The following is a 27,165-nucleotide window of genomic DNA, read 5'->3' on the forward strand; positions in this document are numbered from 1 at the left end:
TATATATATATATATATATATATATATATATATAGATATATATATATATATATATATATATATATATATATATATATGGGTCTATTTCAGAATGTCGACAGTTCAGAATGCCGACTTTCATATGGCCGACACCATATGATTGACGTTTAGCCAGTAGACATTGAATCATATGCCCCTTGTCTGTAAGTCTATGCTTCTTGGGTGAGGACGGAACAAAGCATAACAACTTTTGTTCCAAGTCTTCTAAATGGTTCTGCTCCAGGCATATAGCATGTAAGACATCTGCGATATATAAATCCTTCTTTCCCAATAAACTCCTTAGTCTACGGTACCAGCCTTCTACAGCATTCTGGCTCCTTGGGTAGCCCATAGTGCATGTATCCGACTGATTCCAGAAAGAAACTTCAAAGAGAGGTGGTTGTCTCTCAGAGGTAGTATTTCACATGCCATAGTGTCTAGGATCCCCTAGAATGTAGTTATTTCTGAAAAAGTCACATAATGTTGTACCCCAATCACCCAAAGCCTCCTCTATTGACGTTAATGTTTACAGAACATGTTCTGTACATATAAATGCCAGGGCAGGGATCTGTTTACATAAAAGTGCAAACTGCATGTTGGTACCATACACTTGTGTTAAATTGAACTTCTGAATCTGCCTCCAAAGAATTTGGCACAGATAGAACCAGCAACGTTTTGCTGTACTATTTGGAAGGTGCTTCACAATGCTATTAACTGCTCCTTTTACGAAATCACTTAGGACCATTTTTGGTTTTAACTGCAGCTGGAATTCCTCACATATGGACAGCAGGGTAGCCCAGAACTGATTGTAGCACTCTTCACATCTTGAAGGGAGTATGCCATACACAACAGGTGCTACTTTATTGGTGGAAGTACCATCCAAGCTGTAATGTACAGAGTACACCTGCTTACACTCTCTTGTGCCAGTGGGAAAGGTGCCATCCACAAGAATATAATCAGAATTATAAAGCACACCAAGATTACTCACTGTTGTTAGAATAACTACATCATAGGTATGGCTACATAGGGCGCTATGTTTAATGATGAACTAGCCCTCCTTCAAAGGTACCATGTCTGGGCTTAGATCCTTAAGATTTGCTAGGTCAACTCTAGGATGTGTGCTATTCCTATGCCTCAGTCTGCGTACACATTGCTTAAGTGCATTGGTATTTGTCATGGTAGTCACTACATCAGTGGACGTGCTTGCTAGTACCTCCGATACAATCCTACATGGGTCCTGTAATGTTTGCTCAGCCCGCCTCTTAATTGCTTCATGGACCCTTTTCTGTTCTACCCTGACAACATCAGGTGCATGGAAATGTGCTATACTTTTCAGTAGCTTTTCTCCACTATCACATTTCTCTTTTATGTAACGGCCCTTACACTTCTGCTTTAATATCTGTATACAACACCAGTAGTTCTTCTCAAGAGTTTTCTTCTCCAAATAGTACAGGTAACCATCTATGCATAGAACTGAGCATCTCTTCTGAGATATAATCATACCATAGCTATTGCCAATAACTCCAGGATAACTCACTGTATGCTGCTCAGCCATCTTAACTTAGCACACCTATAAGTCAATCACAGTGGCATGATTACTAATATTGTTATGCACTACACTTGGTTTACTACAATTCACCATATACTGTCAACATGCTTTCAATACCTAAAAATACACCAGGTAAACTTAGTAATAACCCTCTACTAGCGCTCTATGCAACTTACACTTCATAACAATGATACTATATCAAATACATCTGAATGCTTTCAGTTAGTACATAACATTTGGGGATGCAATTCCAAAGACAGTATGTAGTACACATGGGAACATATCACATACAGTAAACTGTTTCAGTATGGTGTTTTACATCTATTAACACAGGGTGTTAATAATAGCTGAAATATATTATACTCTTTAGCATGCTGAAGCAGTCCAAAGACAACCTCCTCTCATTTAGACTGTAAAAATGACTCTACCATGCTTTACAAGGCAATCTCAGACTTGTTACTATAAAAGCCATAAGTACATAATCAGATTTTTAAGACTATAACACTTGTGACACCTGTATCAATATATCAGATGGCATTATAAATAAGCTGTAAACCACATACTGTTCAACTGTCAGGCTTCATTATTCAAGGAAAATATAGTAATAAACATACATTTCTCTAAGCCTTGATTTACAACTGATATGACAGTGCTATTCATACCAAAGAAACTTGTAGACGTTAAGCTCCTGATTTTAGATTTACATTTAGATACCTTAGTCACAGTAAAATTGTAAGATCAGGTAAACTGTTATATGCAATCATAACATAACTTTCCTCATGTAAGCTTCAGCAAATACGAACAGTAGTGTGCATGTTCAATAAACTATTGCAAAACTACCATGGACTATTATACAATGCCTATACCTGCAGAATTTATCTGTGTTATACTCACCCTTCCCAGGTATTCCTTAATGTTGCCTAGCCTGTATGTGGAATTCATCTATGTACACCTTCAAAAGTCCACTTGGATCCACTATGTAACACAAAACATCTGTACATAGCAACTACTGCTCCTTCGTCGCAACAGCATTTGGCCGCGCACTCTATGAACATATACAACAATGCGACAGGCAGTTCCGCGACACATCTTTGTTTCCGTCATCATATAACGACGGATTACATTATGCAACATTCAGATGTGTGAATTGGACTGCTAAACGACAATCCATTTTCGAAATTCTGAATGGACATCATTACTGAGGTTCAGAATTATGCACTTCACACTTCTGTATGGCAGGTAAGTGAATGGCGACATTGTAATAGTAAACCATATATATATATATATATATATATATATATATATATATATATATATTTTATATATATATATATATATATATACATATATATATATATATATATATATATATATATATGTATATACAGACTTAGATATATTATTTTGCTCATAGATATATTACATTTGTAATTATACATGCAATTATGTTATTACATAAAATATTCTGTATATTTGTATGCAGATGCAGTTGTATATACAGATATGCTTTTGATTCCTTTTGCATTATTTTACTGATATTCTAGATACATACTTGCAGCAAAACATACCTTTTCTAGAAAATACCTTAAATTATGCAACCTTTGCATAGTTTATTTTTTAACTTATATTTAATATGACCAAAAAATATGAAAAAAATTATACTTCCAATAGAACTCTGGCATTATTGCTGCTACCTGGTCAAACCACACAGCCAGCTGGTCAGGCCTACACTTCTGTAGGTCCTCATACCTGAAGTAGCACTGTTGGCCAGAGAGAGACCCCCGATAAGGATGACAGGTGCTCACACAGCTCCTGACAGTTGTTGATTGTTTTTCCACTTATTGCATCTTATGCATATCTGGCTCTTATCTAGGTTCAGCTTTCTAAAAAGGTAGACCATAATCTTGGTCTCCTTATCTGTCCAGGTTGGAGCACGGCCTCATGTCTTTGTAGGTACTACCATCATTCGAAGTACCAGAACCAGAATGAAGAAAATATGGGCAGGGCTATGGTTTACAGGTGTAGAACTACTATCTCTGGGGTGTGACTTCACCTTAACCAAGCCCAGTTAACCAGCAGGGTCATCAGAAAAGGTACTGCTATTATTGCCAAGTTTGATTTCGCAACATACATTTTTTTTAAGGAATGCATTCATATTTTATTACGTGGTGGTTTAAAGACATTATGCAATCAACATTTTTCTTTACATTACTTACAAATGCTACTGCTGCTGTGCATTGCCTTATCTACCTGTTTGGAGTATTACACCTGAATGTCATCTGTACATGCCTCATGCAGTAGAGCAGCAGTATTAATATTTTTTTTTGGGGGGGTTGCAAAAATAAATATTTCTATATGTTTAAGTATCAGTTTTTAGTAAATGTTGAGTGATTTGAAGTGGTAAGGTGTGCAGATGAGGTTAGATGGGCAGGGATTATACTTCATGATGATGTAGACTGTTATACATATGACTCCATTTTGCTTTATCTAAGCATATTCAGCTTTGAGAGTAGCTGAAGTTATCTGCACATTCTAGTGGCATGGTTGGGGATTGCTGAGGAATGCAGAGGACATTTTCTACAGTCCATTCATATGAATCCAAGGCTGCTTTCAAGAGTACCCGAGACCTGATTATGTGGATAAGAAGCTGCAGACAAAGAGATAAATGTAAAAGGCTCGAATTTGATTACACAATATGTAAATGGACCTCAATTTACATGACATAGTTTAACACCACCATATTTACTTGCAATTACTCAAGTTAGGCAGCAAATGACTTAGAAACCAAGATCTTTTAAAGTAAGAAAAAATAATGGAAACATTGTAAAGTAATATGAGATACTTAAAAATGATGAAAAAGTTGAGTTTACTTCAAAAAATGTTTGATTTTACTTACATGATGAACATTGTGTGATGGCTTCAGTGAAGAATGTAAAGCTGTCATTTGTAAATGGAAAATCATGACAACAGCAGCTGAAATGATTACTGAGAAAATCATTTTCTTTGGTATCATATAGTGATTGTGCATACATTGTATTAAAGCAGAGTTTTAATTGTGAAGGACGGAAGTGTTAAGGATGTGTCGTTGGTTGAAACTTGGAAATTTTTGAGTGTCACTGAAGAATGATGAATAACAGTATTATTGAGTACAAGGCAGTGGTAGGAGCTGGAGAAGGTTGGATCTCTTACCAAATTGTTCTGAATGCATTCATTATACTGCAAACATTACTATAGCACAACTTTACTTGGCTGGACTGCGAGTTTGCATATGTATATAATCATGGTTTTCTGTCACCTTTTTTATATGAGAATGGCAGGCAGCCTTTCATTACTGTGTTGTTTGACTGATGATTACATCCAATTGTTTTTTTTTTGGGTATGACTGTGACAAATTTTTTATGTGCAGTAATGATGCAGATTGATGGATCAATGCAGGGAAAAGACAATATCAGCCATAAGGAAAACTGTATCCTCATAGCAGCCCTTAGGATATATAGCAAACTGGACACTAATGCAGAGGGAAATTATATGGTAAGATGTGCTAGAGCTAAGGCAATGCAGAATGCAATTGTCTGAATCAGTAAATGGGGGGTCTCCAATTGTCCCTTTAATGCCAGATGGGGAATACCTCCTATTCATCCCTGTGGATGACTATGACACAGAAACTAAGGGCATGAGAGTAATCAGAGGTGGTGTGGACACTGCCTACTATAAATGTATGCAGCAGCAACATTCGTCTGCTTGTGAAGATTGGTTTAAGAACAGTAACATGCAATTATGTACAGAAATGAATGCTGACATGGAATAATTATATTAAACAGATAATTACTATTAACAGGTGAACCTTGTACAGTGACAGAGAATGACATTGAAGGCAGTGTGCATGATAGATCTTCTCCCTCAGATCTCATTACAAAGCACACAGTAGTGTATGGTGTTCATTTATTAGTAGTGTTTTCAAATAATATTTACAGGGTCAGCAGCAAAAACAAACAGTTCCAATATACTAATACATTTGGATGATATCAGCAACACAATGACCATTGAAGATGACGATGATGATAGCATAGTTATATTTATGAGGCAGTTTGAGGAAAGTGGCATGCAGTCTCCAATTTTAATAGCAGGATTTCACACATCACGATATGTTAGTTATTCTGCAGGAAGTAACAGTGCATCACAAAGTCAAGCACATGCTGAGACTATACTACACTTGTGCATGGAGAAAACTCATGCACTTCTACACCAGACTCTCTAAACCCAGATACATACTTTGCGAATGATGGCATACATTCAGAGCTAACAGTTTCCACAGTGACACCTTTACAAAGGGGAGACAGATAAAGGAATTTGTCACAGTTAACCAAGGAAACATGTAAAGAATTGACTGCCCAGCAGCAAATGTGCTGTGACACTGTTAGGGCTCAGATAACTGCCACAGAGAGTCAGCTGAAAATGGTTAGAGTCCTCCAGGGCATACATGATGATTTCCATCTCTACACTGAAATGGCAGAGAATAGGGATAAAGCCATGAACACACTGATGCACAGTATGATGGTACACCAAACATCTGTGAAGACTTCCATTCGTACACTAGTTAGGATGGGTACTGTCAGGAAACATGGAGGCAGATCACATAAGACTACAAGTGCTTCTCAATTGTACTTAGGGGGAACAAGCACAACAGATTTCAAGTAGGCTAGGACAGTTTCATCCATACCTAGCAAAACTTGTCATTCAAGGTCACAGTCCCAGTCCAGTAACACTGTCAGACCAGTATCTGCAGGATCATCTGCATGAAGACCAACTCACCATCCAGCTCTCATGACAGCCCCTCTTCAAAATCACTTGCACCATCACCTAGACTATCTTTAGGAGATTTAACCTTGACCTACTAAGATTCAAGTGTAACATTTCTGTTACTTAAATTGTTACCTTCACAGTCACAGGTCATTGTTAACTTGAAGGGGATTATGCTATTAAAAAGGGGGGATTTAGGACACTTTGTAACTGTATGCAATTCATTCCTGTAATGGTACTGCTTAGAACCTTACTGAACTGTGAAAAGAAAGCTATATTATCAAATAAGATTGGAGAGATTAACAACCTTAATGCTGTATGTACTGACATTGTTACAGCTTGCAGTTACCTACAACTTAAATGCAGTAATACACAATTTTTCAGGGAAACACTAAAAAGAAAATTACAGATTAAACGGAGTATCTTACCTTGTAAATAAACACTGCTACAACTTCACCCTCATTACTGCACAAATGATGGTATTTTTTGCCTCTGAGACCACAATTTATTGTGTATGACAAAACAAAATAGAATAATCTGATGTGGAGTACCTCAACAGACAACATACTTCAAACTGAAAACACATTGCATAATATGAAAAAGAATATGATACTTTTTCATTCCAATACAAGGATTACTAAATGAACCACTTGAGGATATTCTGTACAAGCTTACTTAGGTACACCATCTCACTTGAGTTTATTGTGCAAGGCATTTTGATTATTACTTAATTCCTTACATCATTAAAAGGGAGTCAGTGAACATTAGACATGACTTTTACAAACAATAATATTAGTAAATGCTGTGAAATAAAAAATAATTATTTAAAAATGAGAAAGAATGTCTGATGAACAGTGACAGTATAACATGCACCACACAGCACTGCCCACAGATACCACTGCATGCATTAGTTATGGTCAGTGTTGTTATACAAGAAAGGTTACACATTTATGTCATGGTTCATTGTTGCAGATTAGATGCCACCTCTTCACCTGCACATCCACATGGGGTCCTAATTTAATCATGAGTGCAATCTATTGCATTGAGTACCTTAGGGAAATATGCCACCCTCATAAAATAAACACATAGTCCTGGCTTAGTCCTGAGTTGACACCGATAAATAAATGTACTGATCCATACATGCCAAGAGCACATCCTAGAATTGTTGCAGCATTCTCAAGGCAGAAACTTGTGAGATAGCTCTTGTGTTCCCAGTCTATCTATGGAAGGTCCTTGTGTCCATTATAGTAAGGGCTGTACATACCTTAGTATCCACAGGGATAGGAAGTCCACACATTCCTCCAGTATCCATATGGGGAGTCGTACATGCTCATTTAAACCATTATAATATCTCTCTCTTCTCTAAACCTATCATGTATCTCTTGATTATCAAAATTATTGCATTATTCTCTGCCTATATCTCCATCTTATGGCCTGCGAGCACCACTGGCACAAGTAGTTTTGGCTCAGTCAAGACAAGCAGATCATTATAGGAAATAAAGCTAGCAGCAAGTGACAGCATCTTCATGGACTGCAAACTGCATAGAATAAGCGAGACTCCTCTTTACGGAACACATCTGTGAATGGTGCAGAAAAGCAGGCAATTTTCAAAATGAACGGCAAATATGAGAGAGAATGCTTCATTAGCGTCCAGTCTTTTACATTAGTCTTCATTTACATTTCATTATGACTTCATTTGTTTAGGCTTTTTTGCTGCTATCAGTTGTTAAATGGCCTCCATGAATCATGGCCTACCTGCTCCCATTCACGGACAACACAGATAACTATGAGTACTACCCTTATAAAGTAGTTTCCTCCATTCCATTTCTAAAATGAGACCTTTACATGTCAAAGCATGAAGCTTTAAATTTTCATTGCTTCTTTATATTGTAAAGCCCATTTTACATTACATTAATCGCATCTCGACTAGGAACATTGATAGTCACAGATCTTTTTCTTAAGCCACCTTTTCATTGCGCTATGTACCAAATACAATAGCTGATTTTCTGTCCCTCAGAGGAGTGTTTTAAAAGTGTTTTGGGTATCTCTGCATTCAAAATAGTAGTGAAAACATTTTCTTTGAATTGTCTTTTTATGTATAACTTATACATGTTTATACAATAAAATGGTGTGAATAAGGCTCATATTAAGCCATTATGACACTGAGAAAACTGCACCTAGCTATTCATATTAGTATGGGCAATGTCTCTCAAATGATCCTGTGTTCTAGTCTTAAACATTTTTTAGTTGTCTTCATGTGTATCAAATTATAGGGTTATGCGAGGGAATAAGCTACATCCATGCTATTCAAAAGTAAAAGAGCCCGGAGTCTGAAACGTTTCCCATTTACCAGCTAATTTCTGGTATAACATGAGTATAGACATAATAATAACAACAGGGGACAATCATCTGCAATTATCAGGAGTAACATTCACCCTAGCATTAGGTCTCTTCGATATTTTATTACCAACATAAACCTGCATAATCTTCCTTACATAACAGAATGGATGAAAAACATTTAAAATGTATTTTGCCTATAGAATAAAGTTTCTGTAGTTAGTATACCTGAATGGCTACACTCTTCCATTAAAAACTCTTTCTGACATGGGGATCTGGAAAAATGAAAACATCAATTTCTTTCTTTTTGAAAACTATTTATTTCCTTATGATGTCTGTCGGAATGGGAGACATAAACTATTTTTTACTGATTCAGTAATGCAACAGATGCATATAACTTATGATAAGGTAATTACTGCTGTTTAAGTTTCTTATTAACTTCTTCTATATTTGTAATTTCAGATTGCAAAAATTAGTTTGAGGCTGGCTTGTTTAGAGGAACTGCATGTTTTGTAACAGTGTTGGTTTATGTTTCATTAAGTAGACAGAGGCAGACATTTTTAGAGATGCATATGGGATGGGAAGGAAATGGAAGAAATAATAAATTAAAGTATTAAAAATCAGCAAAAATATCCGCGGTGGTGGTGCGGTAGCGTTGTCCCCTCACAGTAAGACTCTGTCCAGTTCGATTCTCAGCTAGACCATCTTCTGCGTGGAGACATGCGTGAATGGGCATACTTTCGTTGAAGGTTGTGCATCAGGGCTGGCAACTCGGCACGTAAAAATCAACTGTCAATCATTAGTGGACCGGAGTTCCGCTGTGGCGACCCCTAACTGGGAAAAAGCCGAAAGACACAACATTAAAAATCAGCAAAATAAGATTCCAGGTATATCATTCATTTTTTTATTATACTGGATTCATATTTAGTTGATAGGTTTATTCTGTTTCTTCAGCATCTCCCACAGTAAGCCAATTAAAAAAAAATCAGCTACTTAGATGCCAATCAGAAAAAGTTAATCGTATAAGAAATATTTCTACACAGGTATACGATTCTGTGTTGCTCCTTTATTCAGTTCTGTGCTTAGTTATTTTGTGAAAAAAAAGCATTTTAGCCACACTCTGTTACTCTTTAATGTTTTTCATTATATAAGCAATATGTTAGACTAGTAAATGTGCAGTTTATTTGTACAGTAGGCAGTGATGTGGGCTAAATTTCTGAATGATATAAACGTAAACAAGGTTTTGACTGGAAAATGACTTTTGAAGATATATACTACCTATATCCCAACCAGACAATACATACACAGAAGGGTGTTAATTTCCTGCATATGTGTGGCTTTACTATGTACCAGCAAGACTCAGGATTAGTGACTTTAATAAGTAAATTAAGTAGAAAATCATATTACAGCCAGATTGTAAAATTAAAAGCAGGAGATAAGAGAAAGTACCAGAAACTATGACTAAAGTGAAATAATTGCCGAAAGTGTTTTTTTGTCTCTGTTTTTTAAAAAGAAAGTATTTTTTGTCATTTAGTTACCATGAATAACTATCTAAGTTATTTAATAAACAATTAAAAAATCTAAAATGTCTGAAACTCAGTGAAGTCACATGGATTTAAATCTTTATATTCACATTATTAGCTAGCTGTTCGTGCATCTGCAGCATGGAGCAATGATGCTATGATATCATATAGTTGTTAAATGTTTTTGTATGAAGAGCTGATTAATTCAAAACTCATTCAAAAGTAATTTTCAGCCAAAGCGTGGTAGGTCAGTGCATATTACAGGACAGGCACCATGAAGTCACAGAGTTATTAAAATAACATTAAATAATTCCAGTGCTTCGTGTAACACAGCAATCAGAACTTTCTTAACACTTAATTGTTAACACCACGTTTTAAGTCCTTATGCACAGGATGAAAACGTAGTGACAACAGTTAAGCGTTAATAAAGTTCCGACTCGTGTGTTACACGAAGCATTGGAATTATTTAATTTTATTTTTATAACTCTGTGACAGGTCTATATCATAACATCGAAGTTCTCTAACATCGAATGTTATAATATTGAACCCTAAACACCGAAGTGTGAAAACATCGAACAGTCAGAATAGCAAATTATTTCCCAGGGAAAAAATTCGCTATTCCGAGAAACATACACACAGCACAAACACACACAAAAAAACAGCCATCCACACACATACACTTAAAATCCTACACCTAAACTAAACTTTACATACAGTACTACCTATCCACTTACCTTAACCCAACCCTAACCCTAAGGTCCGTCATTATCGCACACTTATCTCACCCGCACCCTAACCCTAACTCACCTAACCCGCCCCCTAACCTACACACAATCGCACACTTACCTGAACCCAACCAGTAATGCTCCAACATATCAAACGCTGAAAACAGCAAAGCCACAGCAACGGCCCACAGAATTCTTTCCCTGGGAAAGAATTCAGTGTCCTGCACCTTTGCTGTTTTCAACATTCGACATTACGGGTTCGATATTATAACATTCGATGTTAGAGAATTTCAATGTTATAATATAGACCCCTCTGTGACTTCCTGGTGCCCAACTTTTTTTTTTTGGTCTTTACATATTGGGGGCTTACGTTTCTTTCTTTTCTGGTGGTTTTGTGTGGAACAGCATTACTCTTGTTCGTCATCTCCCATGCAACCCTGACTAGGTGGAGGTTGATAATGAAGATTAAGTGACAGAAAAGAAGTCCTGGACAAGATACTGATTAATTTCTCAAATTTATCTAGCACCTTAAATTCTCTGTCAGGTGAAAGGGTAGTGGAATAATATTTTATGTGGCTACTATCAAATCTAAATTTTATGTCCGGTCTGCATCACATAAACAGCTCTAGCAGTGTACCACTGAGAAAAAACAAAACACTGTGGTTTTGTATGTCATGACTGATTTGCTGTGGGCTTGATAGTGGCTATGCCTTGCGCTTGGTTGTGCTCTGTTATGATTCAAAAGAAAAAAAAAACAACTTGCTTTCTTTTCAGTAGTCAGGCAGGACAATTACTTTAAATGCAAGCAGGTTAAAAAAAAGAAGCTGAAAACTCTTATGAGTTTGTTCATGTTTGGACTTATTAATCTTTCATAGATTCTATTTCTTTGACTAGAAAAAGGACATATGAAGACAGGACAAAGTGAGTCAATGTCAGTGATGTGCATGTAGTAAGGCTTAGGCAGATGTACTTGTTATATTCCTGCACCCAGGTTTACAGCAATAACATGTACAGAATGTGTTTGCCAACTATATGGCCTTAAAGTGATCATCCCCTAAGGTCAATATTAGTTGTTTGGATTATGATCTCACCATTCTGGTTCACCTAGCAATTACTGATGTACATTACAGGTTGAGCACATCTTGCTGTGCTGTAAATTCTCCACAGAGTGAGTACATTGAAGAATACCACTAACCACAGAAATGCTGTGCTAAAATAAGTCCACTCAGAAATAAAGTAAAATCATTCAATGAAATCATAAAGTGGTTTTGTCCTTAGAGCTGTCAGAACTTCATCAGATCTGACAAGAAACTTGCACTCTGCCAATAAATAACATTCATAAAGTCATGTGATCAAACTCATGTGGCACCACACTAAAAATAAAATTGCCTATATACGCAAAAAATGATTAAAAGAACTGAATGTTAACAAATAATGTAAAATATTTGAATATTATGCATTTTGTCATGTACAAGATTAAAAGTTATAATTTTTTTTGCTATCAGCTTCAGTCAGCAGGAAATTGATATATCGTCATTAAATCCTGAGGGGAACCAGCATTTAAGTTTAACGGCCAAGTTAGTTCCTTCTACTCTATATTGGTTTCCCAGGAACCACCTCTGGTATTAATGGGAACATTGTCCAATCCAAAAAAATAAATTAAAATGTGACGTCTTACATGTAAGAAATTGTTTCTAATAGCAATGGCATGCATGTGCTTATAAATTCACCATATTAGTGTTCGTTTATTTTTTTCTTGTGTAAAAAAGATGTGCATGACAAACAGTTGGCTACGTATATAAGACCAGTACTTCCACAATTAAAGGGTTTACTGGATGTGTGGTTTTGTTACGGGCAGCAATGGTCATTTTGTTACCTCCCAAAATATACTTGCACTGGTAGAAAACATACACTTGTATGCTCCTTGCTTTCTGTTAGTTGTGGTGATTCTTTCCTCCCCTTTTTCAAAGCTATCTTTAAAGTTTTTGCTTCTTTTGTATATTATAGGTGGTCAATCACCCACATATCAAGTGGAAAGTAGGAAAATATGTTCAAGTTTTTGTTGAAAATGATTTGTATCCATTCAGATTCATTGTTGTGTTTTAATGTCATTTGGTGTGGACCCACTGTCTTCCTAGGAACAGTGCATTATTTCCCCTGTCCCATGATTGCTATATATTTTGGGCACCATACATTTGTTATTTCATGTCAGATTCTTTCTAAAAGGTTTGCAGGGAAAACATGGTCTAAAAATATACCATATTGGTTGCTGCTTTCTTTGATAAAGATGTCATAATCAGAAGTCATATGTGCCAGTCTAGCATGCTGGCCCTTTAGCGAACTTGTTTTTTTGAAGTGTGGGAGGTTACTGCTGTAATGAAGATATGAGTTGGAGAAAGTTGGCTTACAGTACAGGTTTGAAAAAAAACTTTCTTTTCAACTTGTTTTTTTCCTAATGTGATGCCTATGAAATTAACTTTGCCATGAGAAACATGGCGTGTTAATGACAAAAAGGGTAAAATACACTGGATGTATTTTTAAAATTCATGTAACGTGTCCATTGTGTCAGACCACAGTATACATATGTCATCCAGGAACTAGGAATAACTAAGCCAACAATCAACAGATGGAGAGTTAAAATGTGAATGAATCCACAGTACCATGTTAAAATAGATGATGGCACACCCTGCCCCCATTACCACCTCCTAAATTTGTTTGTTGATTTTTCCTTCAAAGAACAGTTTTGTTGACGTGTGAAAATTCATACAGTGCTTTGGTGATAATCTTTTATGAAAGAATGTCCAGACAGAATTATTAGCCCTCACCCCCCTTTATCAGTCTTCACACACTTAATGGATCAGTTGTTGACTAACTCATGTAATAAGTCAATTTTATCTAGTGTCAGTTTTTTCCATTCTAGGGAATCCCTGATGTCTTTGCTCACATGATTTCTTTGTACATTTGCACAGCTGAGTGGTGGTGGGTGGGGGTGAAATACACTCTTCTTTCTCAAGGCAAAAGTGTTTGTTACTCTGGGAGCATCATTAAAGGTAATTGCCAGATTCAGTTTTCTTGTATGCAGTTTTAAGTCAATGAGTACATCTGCTGGAGTAACGATTGAGAATGGCACAAACTGAAATGCTTTCTTGATCAATTGAAAATATTTTTGCTCTATGAAAACATTGCTATAGTTAAATATTATTTTTTCCATATCTGGGTAAAATGCGATCATGTAAAATATCAGTATTACCACAGGATACAATAGCAGTATGGTTAATCTCTCCCCTTGTCTATGGCTTGCCATTTTCATGTTGTCTGTCCCCTCCTCCACATTTGGTCTGCTGTTGTCCCCTCTCTCCCCTGTTACTTGTTCCGGATGATATGCAAGTTGTTCCAGTCTTACTGATGGTAGGCCTAAAGGGGCAATCTGGGTGTCAAAATACTCATTGTTGTCAGTTTGAAATGGTTGGGAATGTTTATCAGTGGGATTTCTTATGTCCATTGTTCTTATTATTAATCTTAGTTGTACTTTTGAATGGAAGTGGATAAGCACCAAACACCAATAACTTCCTGTCTCTCTAAATTTTGCATTATTTACTTTTTTTAATTTGCTCACACTTGTACTCAGTATTAGAAAACAAGACATTATAGCATCTGTTAGAGTTACTGGAAAAATGTAAGTCATTATTGATATATATTATTGAGCTTGTTAATTTCAAAAGACAGTTCAAGTTGTCTTTCATTGTTTTGGATTATAGTTCTTGTTATGCCTATTCCAAAAATAAAACAGTAAGCTCTGTGTGAAATTCAGTGGCTTCAGTAATATTACTTCAGTATTTTCATATTGTTAACCTCCTGGGAACCTTTCTGTTTCTGATACAGTCTTTTAAAAAGACATTATCAATCTATAATGAATGGTATGTAAGTAAAACTTTCTCTAGATTACCCATTTGCTCAATAAAGATGTTGCTTGTAGTTGGAAAATTTCTTGAAAATGTATTTTTTAATTCATCTAAACATTTAAATTCAGTTGTTGCCCTGTAGGTTTCCACTTGGTCTTGTAGTTTGGGGAACCAGAGTGTAATGGGGCTCAGACAGTTGTGAAGCAGTAATATTTGATTCCTTTATATGACCTGAAGTTGGAGGGCTAACTGCTATTGTTCCCTGTGAAGGAGGCCATCCATTGCTGTTCCCTTGGGAAAAAATACTTTGCTGGCTGCAAGGAATTGTGGATTGTATATTACCATCAACATTATTTTCTCCTGTTTGGATTTGTCAGGCCACAACTTGACTAAGTAGTTGGACCAGTCTTGTTAAATCTCCTAATAATGATCCCAATACAGCATCATGGGACCAGATGACATCCCAGGCTGTGTATTACATGAACTACAAAATGAACTGTCACCTCACCTAAGTGTCATGTTTAATCATAGCCTCACCTCAGGCTTCGTGCCCACTGAGTGCCGCACAGCTGCAGTCATTCCACTCCACAAGGGGGGATCCACCTTGGATTCCGGGAACTACCATCCCATCAGTCTGATGAGCCTGATCTGCAAGGGCATGGGAACGTATTATCATGGAACTTATAAACAAAGACATTGGCAACCTTCAAATACTAGACCCCTCCCAGTTTGCATTCGTGAAGGGCCGATCTTGTCTCCTGAACCTGAATGATTTCTCCGAATCAGTCTCCAGAGCTGTGGACGAGGGGACGGTGGTCCACACAGCCTATCTGGACCTCACCAAGGCCTTCAACACCATCCCCCACTCTAGAATCATAGATAAACTTACTAAGCTGGGCATAAATCCCTACGACACTTGATGGAGTGCCAACTGGCTTACTGACAGAACCCAGACTGTAAAAGTAGCTGACTCCAAATCCAGCTCCAGACAAGTGACAAGTGGAGTACCTCAGGGTTCAGTCCTGGGACCGCTCTTGTTTGGCATCTACTTCTGTTATGTACAGGCCAACAATAAGGGACTCTGGCTAACAAAGTTTGCAGATGACTGCAAACTGGGAGCCATTACTGAATCCCCAAATCATGTGGATGTTCTAAAAAAGGGCCTTACAGAAACAGATGCTTGGTGCCAGAGCCATTGGCTCAAGCTTAATGCCAAGAAATGTATAGTTATCCCCTTTGGGAAAAAACATGTACCCATGAATTACCACATAGGTGGCAGTACACTAAACACCAAAAGTTTGATGAGACACTTAGGGACACAGGTGGACAGTGGTCTCACCTTGGATAACCACATCGCGACAACAGTCAGGAAATCCTTCTGTGTGGCACACCTCATCACTAAGTGCTTTTCATCCAGAAAAAAGGAGGTCATTGTCCCACTTTACTCATCCCTCATTAGATCCATTATAGAGTACAATGCCCCGTTTGGTATGTACTTCACAATACATCTGCAACAGCTGGAAAGGCCGCAGAAATATCTCACTAAAAGAATCACAGGCCTAAAGCAGATGCCCTATGCTGACCATCTAAAAAAACTCCAACTATACTTTGTGGCATATTGTCTACTAAGAGGTGATCTCTGCTTAACATACAAGGCCATGTCAAACCCTGAGTTGTTGGAGATGCTCCACTTAAAGAAATCCCAATCCCTCAGAGCCACACACTCCAGGGATCTAAACCTTGTCATCAGAATGAACAAAACATGCTGGAGGGATAGTTTCCTGACCCAGAGACTCTCTATACTCTGGAAGAGACTGCCTATACATGTCAAGCAGAGCGCCTTCTTGGCCCTCTTCAAAAGGTACCTTGATGATTGGATGGGAGATAGGAAATTCACCCTGAGGATCATGTCAGTTGGCCTGCTAGACAGTGGTCTAGGGAAGTAAATATTGTGGGAAGAAATATCCAGGGAATTGTTATGGCTAGACTTGTATAGGCCCTAGGGTCTATAGCCTAGTACCAACCTAGGAACCTATAAGTGAATGGACTCCAAATGGTTGACTTTCCAATCCATGGGCAAATCCAGAGGAGATGATGACAACGTCCAATGAATAAACCAAAAACCAAAAAAGCAAAGTAGAAAGCACAGCAACAAACACCAATAACTAGTGAAATACCATGCTAAAGTAAGTACAAATACTCAGAAATAAAGTAAAATCCTTTAATGAAATCACAGTTAAGCACTCTTTCCTTGAACAGTTAGGACATCATCAGAACTGACAAGAAATTTACAAGCCTCCATTAAATAACATTCACAAAGTCATGTGATCACACTGAAGAATATGTCCTTGAATAGTAGGCTGCACCAAAAAAGCAGATGCATGCCATCCAAAGCTACCAACTTGTCTGCCTCCCTCCCTGGAGAAGTGTGCTGGTCATTCTTCTTTACACCCCTTCTATCATTGTCTATAGTAAGTGTCATAGTTTTATAAAAACTTGAGTCATCCACACTGTGAGTAGAGTTGTATCCCTTTACATCGTCAAAGCAGCTGCTGCTCAGCGTGTACATGGAGAGCAGACAGTCATGGTGACTGCTCAGCGTGTACATGGAGAGCAGGCAGTCATGGTGACAGCAACATAAATGCATCTGTACTGCTATATATTTTTTACTCAGGGCTTTGACTACATTCATTCAGCACAAAATGTGCCTCTGGGGAAAACAAACAGTGGCAACCAAGAGTAAAATAACTGCACATGGTAATACAGAAGCTCTGTCTGCCAGTTGTGTAGGTGAAGTCTTGTGATATGCATACACATGATACTGCATATATACACTGATGTCAGTATACTTCAGGAGGGTCTTATGCAGACCAGTGAGTGGCATCTTAGTCATAGTCTCAAACTGAGTGCAAAGAAATGTGTCATCGTGCCCTTCAGTAAAAACAATGTCCCTTCACACTATCAAATTAACAATACCCTAAATACCGACACAGTGGTAAGAGATCTGGGATCAGAAGTAGACTGTGAAATTAACTTTGAGCAGCATGTGTCTACTGTAGTAAGAAAGGCATTCCCTGTAACACACTTAATTAGCAAAGGCATCACCTCTGGAGCAAAGGAGGTTATAACCCCTCTATACTCATCATTAATCAGGCCCGTAATTAAGTATAACACCCCTTTCGGTATGTACTCTACAAAGCACCTGCAGCAATTGGAGAAACCTCAGAAGTTTCTAACTAAGAAGACCAAGGGACTCCAGCACATGCCTTACACAGACTGGATAAAGTCCCTATCACTATACTCAGTATCATATAGACTTCTTAGGGGAGACATGCCTGGCTTACAGAGCAATCTCTGACCCAAACCTAATGAATTTGCTGCACATCCGTAAATCAACTAGGACTAGAGCTACCAGTTCCAGGGACCTAAATATGGCCTGCAACTCAAATAGGACATGCTGGAGGGACACATTTGTCTCCCAGTGACTGCTGCATCTTTGGAACAGGCTACCAATTCACATGAAGTAGAGTACCTCTGTGACGCTGTTCAAAAAGAACCTGGACGAGTCTATGGGGCACCATAAATTCTTACCAGGGATAGTGCCCTCAACCCTCCTGGACGTGGGCAGTCGTCCCTAAATGTAGTCTTGGGTATTAACTAACATTTCTATAGTATTACATTGAGATGAAACAGCTAGGCTTGAAATGACCCCCAGGTTGCTAGCCTAGTAACCGCCTATGATCCTATGATTGCATCTCCACATGGAATGACATGCTGCACTTCAAGAGCAGTTACTCAGCAGTCTGTAGCAAGTGCTACACTAAACACTGACACAAAACAAGATGCACTTCAAAGACATAGTATAAAGAATGGTAGTGACTTTGGTTATCAGTGGTGGGTTTCCCAGGGCAGGGCTAGTGGACATAAAGCTCCCCCATTAACAGCTATTCTCTCTCACCTGTGCCACTTTTGGTGACACATTCTCTTTTTATTTGTTTTTTTTTTTTTTACATCTGTTAACTAAAATACTGAAAGAACTTGTTGCTGCAGTTTCCTACTGTGGCACACACTGCATTCTTAACATCCAGATTTCTCAGATTGAATCCTGGATTATCAGGATCAGCTGGCAAGTAATGAGAAATCCAAATCCTACTTAGATGATCCCACTAGTCTAATCAAATTCCAGGGTACTCAACTCCAAGCAAAAAAAAAAATAATGAGAAAACTGTGTAGCAATGGGGGAGGCTAAAAACTTGAATGAGCCTATAAAGCCACCACTTGGACTTTGTAATTGCCTATTAGTGTGAAGCGAGGGGACTCTGTTAAAAGTGCTTTTCAAACACCTCTGTAAATGAAAGCTGAAAATAGTGTAGGGAAAATCTCAAAGAACAATATTTAAATTTACTCTAATTCCCTTAGAAGGTTAACAGAACAACAGGTGTTATAATAATATGCATTTTTTGAACAATAAGAGGTATGAAACCTGCTGGGTGGCATTTAGTTTCATAGTTTCATAGTTTAGTACTAGGCTATCTGCCCTGGGGCATTTATAAGCCTAGCCATAGTGATGTGGCTTTCGCCACCCCATGTAATGGTACAAAAGTGTACAGAATAGATTTAGAATACTGTGCCACTGTCTAGTAGTGACACAGAGATGACACCCGGGGTAAACCTACGATCTCCCATCCACTCGTCAAGATTTCTCTTGAAGAGAGTCAGTGAGGGGCTCTGCCTAACATGAACTGGGATTCTGTTCCAGAGTATGGAAAGCCTCTGAGTTATGAATCTGTCCCTCCAGCATGTCCTATTCATATTTGTGCTGAGGTTTAAATCTTTAGCTCTCGTGGTTCTGATGGATTTGGATTTTTTGAGGTGGAGCATGTCCATCAATTCCTGATTGGACATGGCCTTGTACGTCAGGCACAGATCACCTCTGAGTAGGCGGTATGCTACTGAATAGAGCTGGAGTTTTTTTGGTCTGGCAGCATATGACATATGTTGGAAACCCTTGATCCTCTTGGTGAGGTACTTTTGGGGTCTCTCCAGCTGTTGCAAGTGCCGGGTGAGGTACATACCAAATGGGGCATTGTACTCAATCATGGGCCTGATAAGGGAGGGGTATAGGGATACAATGACCTCCTTTGATCTGGATGTGAATCCCTTCATGATAAGGTGGGCAAGGTAGAAAGTCTTTCTAACCACTTTGGCAACATGGGTGTCAAATGAGAGGTCACTATCGACTTGGGTCCCCAGGTCTCTGATTACTTTTTCCATACTCAGTGGGTTACTGTCTATGTGATAATTTGTGGGTACTTTGTTTTTCCCAAAGGGGATGACTATACATTTTTTGGCATTTAATTTAAGGCCATGACTCTGGCACCAGTTGTCCGTTTCAGTGAGGCCTTTCTGTAGGATGTATGTGTCAGCTGGTGTATTGACTATGGCACCTAGTTTGCAGTCATCTGTGAACTTTGTCAGCCACAACCCTCCCATGTTTGCTTTCACATCTGAGAAATAAATGCCGAACAAGAGGGGTCCCAGGACAGAGCCCTGTGGGACACCACTTGTGACTGGCTTTGAGTCTGACATGGCTCCAGCGATTTTGACTTTATGGGTTCTATCCTTTAGCCAGTTTGCAACCCATCTTGTGACATATGGATTAACATTTAAGCTGTTGAACTTGTCTATGATGCCTGAGTGGGGTATTGTGTCGAAAGCTTTAGCCAAGTCCAGGTAGGCTGTATGGACTGCTTTGCCCTCGTCAACAGCTCTAGTGACTGTTTCGAAAAAGTCAACCAGGTTCAAAAGGCAGGATCTGCCCTTTACAAAGCCGAACTGGGTGGGATCAAGTGTCTGTAGGTCCCCAATGTCTCTGTTTATGAGTTCCATAATGATTCTTTCCATAGCTTTGCAGACCAGGCTGGTTAAGCTTATGGGGCGGTAGTTACCAGGGTCTGTAGAGGTGCCTCCTTTGTGGAGTGGGACCACTGTTGCTGTACGCCAGTGTTCAGGTACATATCCTGTAGTAAGGCTAAGGTTAAATAGCATTTTTATGTGCGGGTTTAGCTCCTCTTGGAGTTCACATAGCACGCAACCCGGATACCATCAGGTCCCATTGATGCTGTGTTTTTAGCTTTGCTGAGGGTGGTTCTCACCTGGACATCTGAGATGACAGGGAGGTTACATTCAGCTGGGATAAGTATTTCTTCTTTTGGGGGTGAGGGAGGGGAGAAATTTGCACTGAACCTGTCTGCCAGAATGTTGGCAATATCTGTGGGTTCAGTGTATTTTTTGTCATTGTGAACTAACTCTGAGCATATCTGAGGGTTTCCACCCAGGTTTCTAACATAGCAGAAGAAGGCCTTGTGGTTATCTTTAGTGTCCATAGCGATTTTTCTCTCAAAGTTGGCCTTGGATGTTTTTATGAGAGAATGTAGCTTTCTACTAGTGCTGATCAGAGATGCCTTATCTTTATGGGATTTTGCTCTGTCGTGCAGTAGCTTCCTTCTTTTGTTATACAATTTGTTTATGGCTGGGGTCCACCAGACAGGACGCCTGCCCTTGATGGAGATAGTCTTGGTTTTATTTGGGATTGCATGATCCATGCATTCTTGGAGATGTCCGTAGAAAGCATTTGTGAAGGATTCAGCATTGTGGGATGTGGTTTCCACTGGCCCAGTGGGCTTAAAGGATACCATCTCAGTCTTAAGAAGTGTAAAGTCGGCTTTTGAGAAGTTTTTCACTGTAGTCTTTTGTGTTGGGGGTGGAGGTGGGATATGTATATCCAGGGTGATTAGTTTGTGGTCAGATCTCACTGGTGAGGGGTATACTTCCGGTGTGGAGAACTTTGTCCCCATATTTGTGATGATCAGGTCTAGTATATTATCTCCCCTTGTGGGAGAGGTGACTAGCTGTTCCATTGCATTTGAATTTATGAATTCCAGGAACCTTTGGGCTAGGGTGTTAGGGCTAGAATAATGCACCCAGTCTATGTTAGGGTAGTTGAAGTCTCCCAATATGATGGTGTTTTATGAGACATTCATATCCTCCAATGTCTTCAGGAAGGCTGAATGGGGTTCCTGAGATTGGGAGGGTGGTCTGTAACATGCTACCAGTTGTATAGCAGTTTTGCCTACGGTTAGTTGCACCTGGATGGTCACTGATGCTTCATGTGTTGCCACTAACCTGGAGGTGTGGGTGTCCTTGATGAATATGGACACTCCCCCTCCCTTTTTGGTTTGGCCCAAGTTTTGGGGCCGAAAAGCATGATATGAGGTATAGCCTGGTAGTGCTGGGGTGCTCTCAGGAGCCTTGAACCAGGTTTCAGTTACTGCACAGACATCAATGTTCTCCATACTGATTTATAGTCTTCAGGTTCGCACTGTGTAGTGGTTATCAGCAAAGAATATAATATATCTTTTAATATATTTTATACAGGGGTATCCTTATGTGGCTACCATGTTTGCTTTAAAGAATGGAAGGGGGAAGACAGGAAAAACTAAAAAGGAGAAGACATAATAAAGAATGGAACACAGAAGAAAAACCTCATGAGGGTTATTCTGAAAGAGGTAGAAGAGAAGGGATACTATGATTTTGTCAGAGGATAGACCCCCTATTTTTTTCTTTTTTTTTATGTAAGAGGGTAGTTTGAGTGGGAGGTAGGTAAGAAGATGTAGGAGAGAGGATAAGGGAAGGAATGGAATGATGAAGATTCCAGGCCGTAAAGAATCCGCAGTCCATGGGACCTCACATGTTCCCATTGCCTGATGTTCGTGCAGTGGAGGACTCCCCAGTGTTCAGGAAGAGGGGCCTGTGGTGGTACAGTAGTCAGTGCCAACCAGGGTAGTAAGGCTTTAAAGAGCTGAAGAAAATCTTGAAGTGGCTAAAGGCATCTGTTCACTACCTGCTTTAACACATCCACAAATAAGTCCTGAAGCCCATGGTCAGTGAGGCTTGCCAGGTTGCCACATGTCAGGGTGCCTACATGACTGGTGCCACAACCTCATCCTTGTGAGGCTGTTTCAGGACAGGCAGAGGGTGAATGTGCCCTGACCTGGGAGGCATGTGGCTGGGCTGCTCCTAAGGATTCTGTACCCATAGAAAAATGAACAGAAATGAAAAAGAAAGGAAATAAAGGACAAAGGAATGCATAATTAAAATAAGAAAAAGAGAGACGGGAGGACAAAGAAGAAAAGTAGAAAAAAATGCACACATAATGTTATTCATTATTCCAGTCTGTATTATCACTAGATTTTTATTTTTATGGAATCTTTATTTAGTTATAACAAAATGTCTGGGAAATGCTTATAGATACATGCGAACAGTCAGTATATTCCTATTGAGTGGCAGTAGTTTTTACATCTGCAGTCTGCAGATACTAATGAGATATGTTGGTTTAACACGGCTATATTATAAGCATGAAAGCCCTATTAACCGAATACTAAAACCCCGCACATATTCTTCGATCCGCAAATACACCGAACGCCCTAAACCACGAAATTCAAAAACTTGAACCGTCATAGTTGTCCCACCCCACCACCTGCTACATACTACCTACCCAAACAAACTAAATAAACCACATACATACACTAACCAAAACCCTACTTCTAACCCTACACTAAATCTTGCATATACCACCATTTATGCACTTAGCTTAACCCGCACCCTAACCCTAAGGTCCGTAACTATCGCATACTTACCTTATGGAGCTATACCGCAGAAGGGCCAACCATGACGATTCAACATTTCAGATTTCGCACTTAGGACGATCAATGTTTTCACAGTTTGAGGAAGACATGTTGACCTTTATGTATTATGGTAGGTACACCTTCATGCTTATAATATAGACCCGGTTTAACATAACAAGTGGCAATACATTTGAAATTTCCAACTGGTATGGATTTGGCTGCAATACTGTACTGAAAACAATTTATTCTTTCTATTATATTTCTGTACAAATACTCTTGCAGTTATATATAGCAACAAAATCAGTTAAAAATGGATAACAGCACTTATTATTCATGCATATGAGCACCCTTAGTTAGTCATGACAGCCTCCCATTTTGTTCAGCTGAATTGCACTCTGTCTCTCCTCTTCAGCTGTATAGAGAACATATAACAGCATGCTTGTTTTAACCTATCTGAGATTATTTCCTTAATATTAGTGACGTGACTAGTAGTAGTACTATGCTTAAGTAGAGGTGCTGGTTTCTTTTTTTTTTTTTCCATTTATTTTCATTTCTGAGATATGCTTTCATCTATTAAGCATGTAAATAGTGAAGCACATGTTGTCATACAGGCATTAATTTAATCCATCTGAGCTTATGTTTCTTCTAATGGAAGTTAAAAAAGTAGGAGTGCAACCGCCTTCAAATTGTTATACTTTTATATGTGCACATAGCTTGTCAGTTTGGGGAGAGGTATTGTTTGGAATCTTACAATATACTTTCAGAGTAGTTATACTTTGCATTTGTTTTGCATAAACAAATTGCAGTTTTAAGTGATATCCTGTAAATTCTCTTGAGATAACACAGTTTCAAGTTCCTCAAAGGCAGAAGCTGAACACACATAAAATGTAACTGAAAGGAGGTTTTGCCATCCTTCAAGATCAACTTTCATTAAAAATTTACTGCTACAGATGGATGTAGTACATAGAGTTCACAGGTTCATAGGTTCATAGGTGCGTACTAGGTTAATGGCCCTGGGACCTTTATAAGCCAAGCCCAGAGAAGTGTCCTGGCATCATGCCACCTGACGTTAGTTCCCAGTGTCTCTATCAAGTAGAGCCACTGGAGTGATCCCTGGGGTGAACTTTCTATTTCCCATCCACACATCAAGATTTGCCTTGAAGAGAGCCAGTGAGGTGCTCTACTTGACATGTATGGGAAGTCTATTCCAGAGCATTGTCAGTCTCTGGGTTATGAACCTGTCCCTCCAGCATGTTCTGTTGATTATGGTAATGAGACTGAGTTCTCTGGAGTGTGTGGTGCAGAGGGATTGGGATTTCTTTAGATGTAGCATTTCCAACAGAGCTGGGTCAGACATAGCTTTGTAAATCAAGCAGAGATTGCCTTTTAGTAGACGATATGAGGCAGAGAATATTTGAAGTTTTTTGAGTCTGTCCATGTACAACATGTGTTTAAGGCCTAGGATCCTCTTCTTGAGGTACCTTTGTGGCCTTTTCAGCTGTTGCATGTGTCTAGTAAGGTACATGCCAAATGGGGCATTATACTCGATGACTGGCCTAATAAAGGAAGAGTAGCGAAAGATGACAACCTCTTTCTTCCTGGATGCAAAACCCTTGGTAATGAGATGTGCCACTTAGAAGGACTTTCTGACCACAGTGGCAAGTGGTGGTCAAAAGAGAGGTTGCTGTCAACCTGTGTCCCCAGTTCTCTTATAACACCTTCAGTGTTCAGTGGACTCCTATCAATATGGTAATTAGTGGGAAATGAGTTTTTCCCAAAGGGGATGACGATGCATTTTTTGGCATTAAGCTTAAGGCCATGGTTTTGACACCAGTCATTGGGCTCAGTGAGGCCTTTCTGTGGGATGTCTACATCACTTGGGGAGAAAATAATGGCTCCCAGCTTGCAGTCATCTGCAAACTTGGTCAGGTAGAGTCCCTCCGTGTTGGCCTGGACTTCTGAGAAGTAGATGCCAAACAGGAGAGGACCCAGGACCGATCCCTGTGGGACTCCACTTGTGACTGGTCAGCAGTCTGACTTGGAGTCCATTACTTTCATACTGTGGGTTCTGTCTGTGAGCCAGTTTGCAACCCACCTAGTGATATAGAGGTTGATGCCCTAGTTTGGTGAGTTTATCAATAATTCCTGAGTGGAGAATGGTATCAAAGGCCTTGGCCAGATCAAGGTAGGCTGTATGAACTGCCTTCCCCTCATCCACAGCTCTGGTGACTGACTCAAAGAAGACAACCAGCTTGAGCAGTCATGGTCTACCTTTCACAAAACCAAATTGTGTGGGATTTAGAGTTTGGATATTCCCTATATCCTTGTTAATTAGGTCCATGATGATGTGCTTCATGGCCTTACATATCAGACTCGTCAGGCTAATGGGTTGATAATTCCCAGGGTCTGTAGTGCTCCCCCTTTATGGACAGGGATGATTGTAGCAGTGCGCCATTCAGTAGGGACAGAGCCTGAGGTGAGGCTGTGATTGAACAGGGCACACAGATATGGTGCTAGTTCACTTTGTAGTTCATGTAGAACACATCCAGGGATATTGTCAGGTCCCATGGAAGCTGTATTCTTGGCCTTGGACAATGCAGCTTTAACCTGTGCTGCAGTAATGCTGGGTATCTGGCATTCCTCCGGAATTGTGATTGCTTATTTAGGGGGGAGGGAGGGGTAAAGTTGGCACTGAATCTGTCAGCCAGTATGTTGGCAATATCTGTTGGTTCAGTATAGTAGGTAGTAACTCAGAGCAAACCTGAGTATTGCCATGGAGATTTTTGATATAACTATAGAAGTCTTTGTGGTTGTTTTTAGTGTCTGCTGCAATTCTGCCTTCATAGCTGGCTTTAGAGGTTTTGAAGAGGGATCTCAACTTTTTGTTGAGGCTAATAAGGGAGTTTTTCCATTCTTGGGACTTCACCTTTTTCTGCAACAGTTTCTTCCTTCTGTTGTAGAGTTTATTAATGGCAGGGGACCACCATATTGGCTTCCTTTTTTTGGAGGAGAGTGTCTTGGTTCTGTTGGGTATGGTTAGTTCCATGCATTTATATACGTATTCGTACAGTGCACTGGTGTATGATTCAGCAGTCATGCATCTATGTACTTTGATAATTTGCTGATTAATTAATATAAACTTAAGTGAAGATAATTGTGGAAATATGTACATAAGTAATACAACTGGTCATCTCTCATTAATCTATGTATTTGTCATTCAGTTGATATTTTATCTACCACCCACCTCCCCTAACCTATACTCTGATGAAGGTGTGGTGCCTGACTGAGATCAGTCCTCTTGAATGTGCAATTCATATTGTGAAAGAAATTATTACCTTCATAGATCATAGGTGTTAACTATTGACCCAAAGGTCTTTATAAGCCTAGCCATGTGTACCCAATATAATACTAGAGAAATGCAATATAAATGAACTTGCCTAAATTTGAGATCTTAGTTAGCAATGATTGCCCATATCTAGGAGGGTCATAGGTGAAATTCCAAGCAGGAATTTACATTTTCCCATCCAGTCATCCAAGCTACATTTAAACAGGGTCATAAAGGGGCTTTGTTTGATTTGAATTGGTAGCCTATTCCAGAGGAGTGGCAACCTCTGAGAGAGACAT

At 39.1% G+C, this 27,165-nt stretch overlaps 1 long non-coding RNA gene across 1 annotated transcript in view; it reads left to right on the forward strand.

Moving 5' to 3' along the window:
• Nucleotides 1–2,706: 2,706 nt before the first annotated feature.
• The window catches only part of LOC122801249, a 519,501-nt gene continuing 495,042 nt past the window's right edge, over nt 2,707–27,165 (forward strand). The window contains exon 1 of the long non-coding RNA XR_006364679.1: nt 2,707–2,806. This is a non-coding gene — a long non-coding RNA (uncharacterized LOC122801249). The remainder of the gene's footprint in view (nt 2,807–27,165) is intronic.

The sequence above is a fragment of the Protopterus annectens genome, chromosome 1.part0 (genome assembly GCF_019279795.1).
Source record: "Protopterus annectens isolate FY-2018-M chromosome 1.part0, PAN1.0, whole genome shotgun sequence".
In the NCBI taxonomy this organism is placed as follows: Eukaryota; Metazoa; Chordata; order Ceratodontiformes; family Protopteridae; genus Protopterus; species Protopterus annectens.